We start from the raw sequence: 8,648 nt of genomic DNA, 5'->3' as shown, positions 1-8,648 counted from the left end.
TAAGTCCCATTAACTATAAAGGACTGACTTCTGAGTAGACAGGCAGACAGGCATCCTCCTGGACGCTGAGGGGACACCCTCTCCACACCTTCCAGGGAGTAAGTCCCATTAACTATAAAGGACTGACTTCTGAGTAGACAGGCAGACAGGCATCCTCCTGGACGCTGAGGGGACACCCTCTCCACACCTTCCAGGGAGTAAGTCCCATTAACTATAAAGGACTGACTTCTGAGTAGACAGGCAGACAGGCATCCTCCTGGACGCTGAGGGGACACCCTCTCCACACCTTCCAGGGAGTAAGTCCCATTAACTATAAAGGACTGACTTCTGAGTAGACAGGCAGACAGGCATCCTCCTGGACGCTGAGGGGACACCCTCTCCACACCTTCCAGGGAGTAAGTCCCATTAACTATAAAGGACTGACTTCTGAGTAGACAGGCAGACAGGCATCCTCCTGGACGCTGAGGGGACACCCTCTCCACACCTTCCAGGGAGTAAGTCCCATTAACTATAAAGGACTGACTTCTGAGTAGACAGGCAGACAGGCATCCTCCTGGACGCTGAGGGGACACCCTCTCCACACCTTCCAGGGAGTAAGTCCCATTAACTATAAAGGGACTGACTTCTGAAAAAAAATAAGACCTACCCTGAAAATAAGACCTAGCGTGTTTTTTTGAGTCCAAAAAAAAAATATAAGACAGTGTCTTATTTTCGGGGAAACACGGTAGTATCATGAACAAGAATCTACCCCCAAATCCTGCTGTAGCATTGAGAATTTAGGACCTCGTAAACCAATGAATCGCTGGAGCTCACATCCATACAATCTTAAGCCTCAGTCCCGAATTTCCAAAGGAAATCAGCCCACATTTCTTAAGCAAAGAGTTTCCAGGAATGTGTTTTTCAACCTTGCAGATCCTTATCTGTCATTTACTCAGCTTTCCCATAGACACGGGCAGATATATTTACTGTATCTCTCAAGATGCATAACAACATTTATTGATGTGAGAATTAAATATTGATTTAAGCAAATCAGGCAGCCATATTTATTTACTACAAAAGGCAATATGTGCGATAGGTACTGAAGCCAAAACCTCAAACACAGAACTCTCTCTCTCTCTCTCTCTCTCTCTCTCTCTCTCTCTCTCTCTCTCTCTCATATGCTGCACTAGAGTGATAGACAGCTACTACTTTTAGAAAGGAGCTTTTTCTCTTAGAAAAGCTAAGTCTGGATGTAACTTCAAGGTTGTTCCTTTGTCTTTGTCCTCTCAAAAATGTCCATTGATGGATACATAATAGCAGGCTCTTAAAGGTAAGTTAGAAACAACAAGGACACCCAGGAAGCTTTCTGGTGGCCGTGAAGCATTCCAGAACGCCCTTCCTCATGAAATCTAACAACGGCTGAACCAGACGGTACTTCTCTTCCATGCAGCTGGTGCTTACATGCTCAGCTATCCACAGTCGCATGGAGAAACGCGCAATATGAATTGGGAGGCTATGGTGATCGTTAGCAACCATTCCCACTAAGGCCGGTCCATCCGTGAGGTCAGCTGAGATGGTGGCAAACTGACAGTGGGCATTTGCATTTGCCCAGTGGCGTAGCTAGAGGGGGTGCCAAGCTCTGAGTTTTACAGGGAGCCTCACTGCAGCATGCAAGCAGACCCTCCCCCTTGGAGCCATTCAGGGCGGTGGGAGCAAAATGGAAGCGTTCACCTTTGCTTTACTCCCAATGCCCAGAATGGCTCAGAAGGGGAGGGGCCTCTTGCACGCCGCAGTGAGGCTCCCTGCAAAACTCAGAGCTTGGCACCCCCTCTAGCTACAGCACTGTATTTGTCCACTCACACACCTTCTCCTTCTACTTCTCCCTGGAGTCAAAAGCAATAGGGAAGAGAAAACGTGGAAGAGAGGAGGCTTGTGAGTTTCGGCTCGACAGTAGCACAGCTACAGGGAACTGCCCAGAATGGCTCCAATTGCAAGTAGGAGGGGGCACTTATGGGACCTGCATTACATACTGTACTGCCCCACCCATAGCTGCACTACTGCTGCTCCATTCCCCCCCTGCCTTTTTTAATTCAATGAATGAGAGGAAGAGGAGGAAGAATAGTGATAGCAATTGTTGCACTGTCCCAAGAGTGGAGAATGCTTGCAGTGGCCTCAATCCCCATGATCATAGCAGGATTTTTTTCCCCACTTGCCACAGGAATCTCGGATGATAACACTTACAATGGACTAGTTCAGCGGTTCCCAAACTTTTTAGCCCTCGGACACACTTTTTAAAACGACGCTCTATCGCAGCAATTTCCAACCGTCTTCATCTCATGGCACACTGACAAGGCGCTGCATTTGTCAAAGCACACCATCAGGTTTTTGACTGACGAGCCACACTGCAGGTAGGGGGCTCACATCCCCCAATGGCTCTACTAATAAATGACCCTGCCCCCAAACTCGTGTAGCACACCTATGGATCCTTCACGGGGGCACACTGGTTGAAAATCACTGCTCTTATCAAGACCCACCTAACATCACAAGACCTTAAAAAAAACAAAAAACACCTCAGTTTCACTTTACTAGTTCTTCAAGCCTCTGTTTTTATCCTTTTTACTATGGGGGTGGACTGCCTTCTGCAGAGTTTGTTGAGCTCCATGTTCATTGTATCAGAAACATTCTGGTGGCCTTGCATTTCCCTTCTCCCGGCCAAGGCATGTTTGCAAGTTTGCAAGGCACGTTTACTATGTGCAAGTAAATGTCCATGTGGGGCTCAATTTTTCTTTCCGTAAGGTTCAATACAGTACATTTTCCTTGACATCTGGGGGGGAGGGCTTATTCTGGAGTGATTTTGGGGGCCTGCATTCATCAAATTGGAACCATTCTTGTGGCAATGAATTCCCCTTGGTTTCCCTTCGAAGTGGACTTAGGCACAGTCGCCTGCTCATGAGTAAACACACACACAGCTCCATTTCTGTTTCCATTGGACTCAACACATTTTCCTTGTCAGCTATTAGCTTGTCGATTTCACGACCCACCAACAATCAGGCTGTGACCCACAACTTGGGAAACACTGGACTTTTTCACAGGTGGACCCAGTTCTGGGACAACTTTCTGCTCAGGAAAGCACTTAGTGGTCAGTTATGATCAAGAGGTTCTTGTAATGAGAGGGCGCAATCCTAACCAACTTTCCAGCATTGACATAGCTGCGCCAATGTGGTGTGCACTGCATCCTGCAGTGGGGAGTTAGTCAAGGGGGCCTCCTCAAGCTAAGGGCATGTTTGTTACCTTACCTTGGGGGCTGCATTGTGGCTAAGTCGGTGCTGGAAAGTTGGTTAGGGTGACGCCCATAGTTACGTAAAACAGCCTCATCAATGGTGGTTTTTGGTCAATATAACCTTTTTGAAAAGTCCTTTAAAATCATACTCACCTTGTCACCAAATCATATTTGGGGATTGGTTTTATTACCAATCGAACCACATAATCCTATGCGTATTTACTCAGAAATAAGGCCCATTGCATTTACTTACTCACGCCCAGGGAAGCAGCTCTAGGATTGCCCCCTTAACAACCGAAAGAAGGGTCTATATGACTGTTCTGTTTTGTTTTTTTTAATTCAGTGCATTAGAGGAAAGACAAGACTGAGTTTTTTTGAACTAACAGTTCATGACATAAAGCAAAACTTGGTTTGTCTTTCTCTCTTCGCCGGCTTGCCGGGCTTTCTGAAGTACAATTGCTGCACTGCAGTCTGCATTAATTTACAACCAAGCATCGCCAGATACATTGCACTTCATCTGGGTAGTGCAGGGAAAACATCAGTCTGAAATGAAGAAGAGTTGGCAGCCATATGTCAAGGTAACAGTTTTTGCGATCATTCTGCCAGCAATCAGGTATCAGAGCATTTTGATTTTTTTGCCGGATTATCTGCATCATATGTAGTTGGAGGGTGGGAAGAGAGAGCAAAGGGGGTGAGCAAAAGAGAAAGTGATGCAGCCTGACACCGGGACAGTCACTTTCACCATTTTCCATCATCCAACGGAAATCTGCTGGATCAATTTCTCCGTCTCCCGGTCTGGGGCTTTGTTGTTATCTGTCAACAACATGCTGCATTGCAGGCTAATGATAGTGGTTTGGGAGAGCTTTGCTAATGCTAATGTTCAAAGACACGGTCATTAGCAAGTGCTCTCCGACTCTAGGCAAAAAAAAAAAAAGGCATTAATTGACCCCAGGAGGGTCTTAACGTGTAAAAAAATATATATTATCTTTTTGGTTTGAGCATTGATACATTTCTGCTAGAGCCTGAAATCTGTCAACATGGCTATTAACAATATAATCAAGATTTTTTCCTGTAAATGAGCCATGAGTTTGAATAAATGCAAAGGCAGTTAAGAAATTATTAACCCAGCCCACCCCATCCCACCATCCTTGTACTTTTAGCAAACTCAAGTAGACTGTGGATCTACTTTTGGCTCATTTCACTTTCTGTTTACCTCCCTGGACTGGAAGGGGCTCACAAATGAAAGGAACAGTGGCATAGCTAGAGGGGGTGCAAAGCGCTACATTTTGCAGGGAGCCTCACTGCAGCGTGCAAGTGGCCTCTTTCTCTCCCTTCAGAGCCACTCCAATCAAATGCTTCCATTTTCCTCCCACCACCTGGAATGGTTTGAAGGGGGAGGGGCTGCTTGCATACTGCGGTGAGGCTCCCTGCAAAACTTAGCACTTTGTGCCCCATCTGGCTATGCCACTGGAAGCGAAAACAAGATAACAAAAATCACATCCCAATGCCATCAATCAGCAGTCACTATGTTCTGAGTGGAGATAAGTCACACTGAAAGCATCCAAAAAGCTTCCTCGTACATAATGCTCGGAAGAGAATGAGCTTTCCTTCTTCTCAAGTCATTCTTTCTTATTGCTGGACCACCATAGGGGGCATTTTCAGACAAATGGACAGAGATAATGACTGAGTCATGAAGCTGCCTTGGTGTGATTTTTGGGGCCACCTATGGTCACTGGAATTCTTTTATGCCACTGCCGGATCCAGTCAGAGAGTACTGAATCTGAGAACAAGAAATGCTCAAATTGGAGCAATAAATACTTTTTCATGGAAGGAAGTTGCCTACTGACTTTAAGTTAAATAAATGCTCTTTGTTCTTTCCCACTTTTTTGCTCAGCATTGAGATACCTTCTCTTTTTTGCTTGGGCTCTTTCCCCTTTGATTTATCAGCTGCTTTTCATGGCATTTGCTTTTCATGGCATTTTCATGGTCTAAGTTACCCTGCACATGCCCGATCTCATCTGACCTTGGAAGCTAAGCAGGGCCAGGCCTGGTTAGTACTTGGATGGGAGACCGCCTGGGAACACCAGATGCTGTAGGCTTATACCATAGTCTTTCAAGACTGAAGGTTGCCAACCAACCAACCATGGCATTTATGCACCTAAAGTTAGCCTTGCTCTCTGTTTCGTTGAGATCACTTTCACTTACCCTCTATAAAGAGCTTGCTAACCTTCTCAGGTCTGCACCAGCCATATATCCGGTGTGCATGTGGTCCACTCCATAACCAAGTCATGAATGAAGATAGAGGACTCCATTTGATGATGTTCTGATGGAATCCGGTATACCTTTCTGGTTGACACCAGTCTGTTGAGTTTTAGGCTAACTGTCTGCATTGACTGTGGCTTTGCCACAACTTATTTTTTTAGTTTACTTGTAAGAAGATCACATGTAAAAAAAAAATATATGGAGATGTATTTGAGTTAAATAAGCACAATTTTGTGCTCTGAAACTAGCCCAGCAATAAAAAAAAGCCATATTGAAAGGGTAAGGGATGACCGGCAGTCTAATCCTATTCTCTGTTCGTTAATAGTGTGTGCTCCATACTGTGATGGGAATCAGACAACCTGGGAGATATATACTTACAAAAATATACTTACATCTCTGTAGGCCACATGACTACCAATGGGTCTGCTTGGACCCACTCGTTTGCTGCTATAATTCTGGGGGGAGTTATGTTTGGGATGGGAAAGGGGGATAGGATCTGGCATCTGTTGCCACTGCTGAGATTTTCCCCTAAACCACCTCCTGTTCCTCCCTCGACTGCCTTATTTCTCTTCTGAACCACCCATGACCTGCCCCTTTGGCCACCTTACCTGTTCCAGTGCTGCTGTTGGGTGGACCACTGGCAGGTGCACAGAGCCTCCAGTTATGTGTGCCAAGTGGCACTGGAGTGCCCAATGATGGCACACATTTCATGCAGCCATAACTGGACTTATGGCAGCGGATTGTGAGATCCACTGCTGCAGGCCCAAGATAAGATTGGGCCATGGGGCTTTCTATCCCAGCTGATTCACAGATAATGAATTTGAGCTCCTTCTAGAAATGTCACTTTCTTCTGGAAATTGTCAATGAATCAGAAGGAACATCATCTGGCCATGGACTGCTGTCACAATATTTTTTAGACCAGTAAGGTCTTTTTTGAGAGTGAAGGTAGCCATGGTATTGTGCATATATCTGAAAGGCAAAGGATGGCTTCGGTGGATATTCCTGTAGAGTCCTGACGGGTAGTGCCTTTAGATAAAACAGAGGATGGCACAGAAAGAGTGGTACTGCTCTACCTTGTCATTCAGACAAGGCCAATCAAAGAACAGCTTCCTGCCATCACTGTCAGAGGAATCCTAGGGGCAGTGGCGTTGCTAGGGGGGTGCGGGTCGCACTGTGTGACACGCAGGGGGTGATTTGCCCGGGGGGGTGACACGCTAAAATTGTGGCTTTAGGAGCTACTGCAAAATGCCATACACCATTGGATGCGGAATGTCCCGTGGAATGCAATACAAAAACAGAATTGAAATAGCTCCTTTCCTTCAAAAGTTATGACCAAAAAACCGGAACGAAAAAATGAATGGATCCCTATGGAAAGTGAAAGTGAGCCATATCGCGCGTTTACTCGAGTGTAGGCCTACTTGTCAAAGTCCGTCAGAAAGGGCAGGCTGAGAAGAATCCAACAACACCAGAATGGTCCTGATTCAATGAATGCAGCCGCCCAAAAACACCTGAGAAGGAGGTCCCATCCCAGTCTATTGAGTCTGAAACGAAGCCGCTTGGCCGCGTTTACTTGTGAGTAGGTGAATTTGGCTTAGTCCATTGGAAAGGGCAGGTCAAGAGGACTCCAAGGACATCAGAATGGTCCTGATCCAATGAATGCGGTCCCCAAAAACACAAAAGGGAGAGGGAGGTCCCTCCCTTCCTCCCAGCTGCAGTCTATTGAGCCCTATGGAAAGCGAAGGAGACTCACGTCGCGTTTACTCGTGAGTAGGCAGCCGTGCCTTGGCTGGTGGTCAGGCGAGGCAATGTGAGGACACCAGAATGGTCCTGATCCGATGAAGCTGGAGTGCAACAAATGCTCCAGAAGGCAGCCTCCCCCCCCCCCCCCACTAAAAAGGACAAAAAAAGAGGCTTGAACTGGTAAGGGGAAAGTTTTCTATTTTGCACTTGTAAAGCCAGGAGGGTCTTTATCTGGATATGCCTGAAACAGAAGAACTTTAAACTGGGCACTGGGAGGGCTGGAAATCTCACTGATTCTTTTGGGGGGGGGGAGGGTTGTTATTGCAGGCAGACTACAGAGTAAGCTCCATTGACCACTATGGGACTTACTTCAGAGTAGACATGCATAGGACTGGGTTCACAGGCTGCAATTCTACCCACCCTTTCCTGAGAGTAAGCCCCATTGACCACAGTAGGACTTACTTCAGAGTAGATTCACTTGGTGGAACAGGACTGGCTCCCCCTTATTTAATTACTTCTTTTATTTTAATTTAATTATTTATAATTATTTATTTTAATTTGCTTGATGATGTCACTTCTGGCCATGACATCACTTCCAATGGGTCCTGGACAGATTATCATTCTAAAAAGTGGGTCCCAGTGCTAAAAGTTTGAGAACTGCTGCAATAAGATATTAGTAAGTTGACACGGGGTATGTGTGTGTGTGTGACTCTACAAGTTTTCAAAATCACTAAAATCAGAGTTTGGAGGAATAAAACCATCATGTTGTATATCAATCAACGCGTAATTTCATGCAGAATGCAATGAAACAAACCACATTGAAATAACTGTGTTCTAACAAAAGGTACAGCCAAAAAATCAGTGGGGGCAGGGCGATGGTACATCACCACGCCCACCACCTGGGGCATTGCCCTGCCCACTGAATCGGAAGACGCGCAGGCCTCCCGCATGGGGTGACGTGAATCCTAGTGACGCCACTGCCTGGGGGGAAACAGCTGTTCTGAGATCCAGGAATGCAGTTAAAATACTGGTAAATCCATTTCTGGCTTTACCTCTTTTCCAGCTCCCTCTCAAAATCTCTCAGGTGGTCCCCAACTTCACATCTTGCAAATGAAATTGAGGCATCCCTTTAATCAAAGTACTTGCCAGGGATGCTCAGATGGGGAATATTCTCAAATAGCTAGTTATTTTGCTCCTGACAATGAATCAAAAGAAGCAAGCAAACAAAAAAACCCTTCCGGAGTCCTGCTCCCAAACGAGTCTCCAACTGTAAGGTGTGGGGGGAAATGATTGCATCAAAACCACAAAGTTGCATTAATGGACAGGAGCACATCTCATCCTTTGGAAGTCACATGAGTTTCCTCTTGGGAAACACAGATCATGATCT

At 45.9% G+C, this 8,648-nt stretch overlaps 1 pseudogene; it reads left to right on the top strand.

The window, feature by feature from the left end:
* The first annotated feature begins 5,238 nt into the window (after positions 1–5,238).
* LOC136637581 (5S ribosomal RNA) lies at positions 5,239–5,358 on the top strand (annotated as a pseudogene).
* Positions 5,359–8,648: the final 3,290 nt, after the last annotated feature.

The sequence above is a fragment of the Tiliqua scincoides genome, chromosome 1 (genome assembly GCF_035046505.1).
Source record: "Tiliqua scincoides isolate rTilSci1 chromosome 1, rTilSci1.hap2, whole genome shotgun sequence".
Taxonomy (NCBI): Eukaryota; Metazoa; Chordata; class Lepidosauria; order Squamata; family Scincidae; genus Tiliqua; species Tiliqua scincoides.
This window is presented reverse-complemented; position numbering and strand designations above follow the sequence as displayed.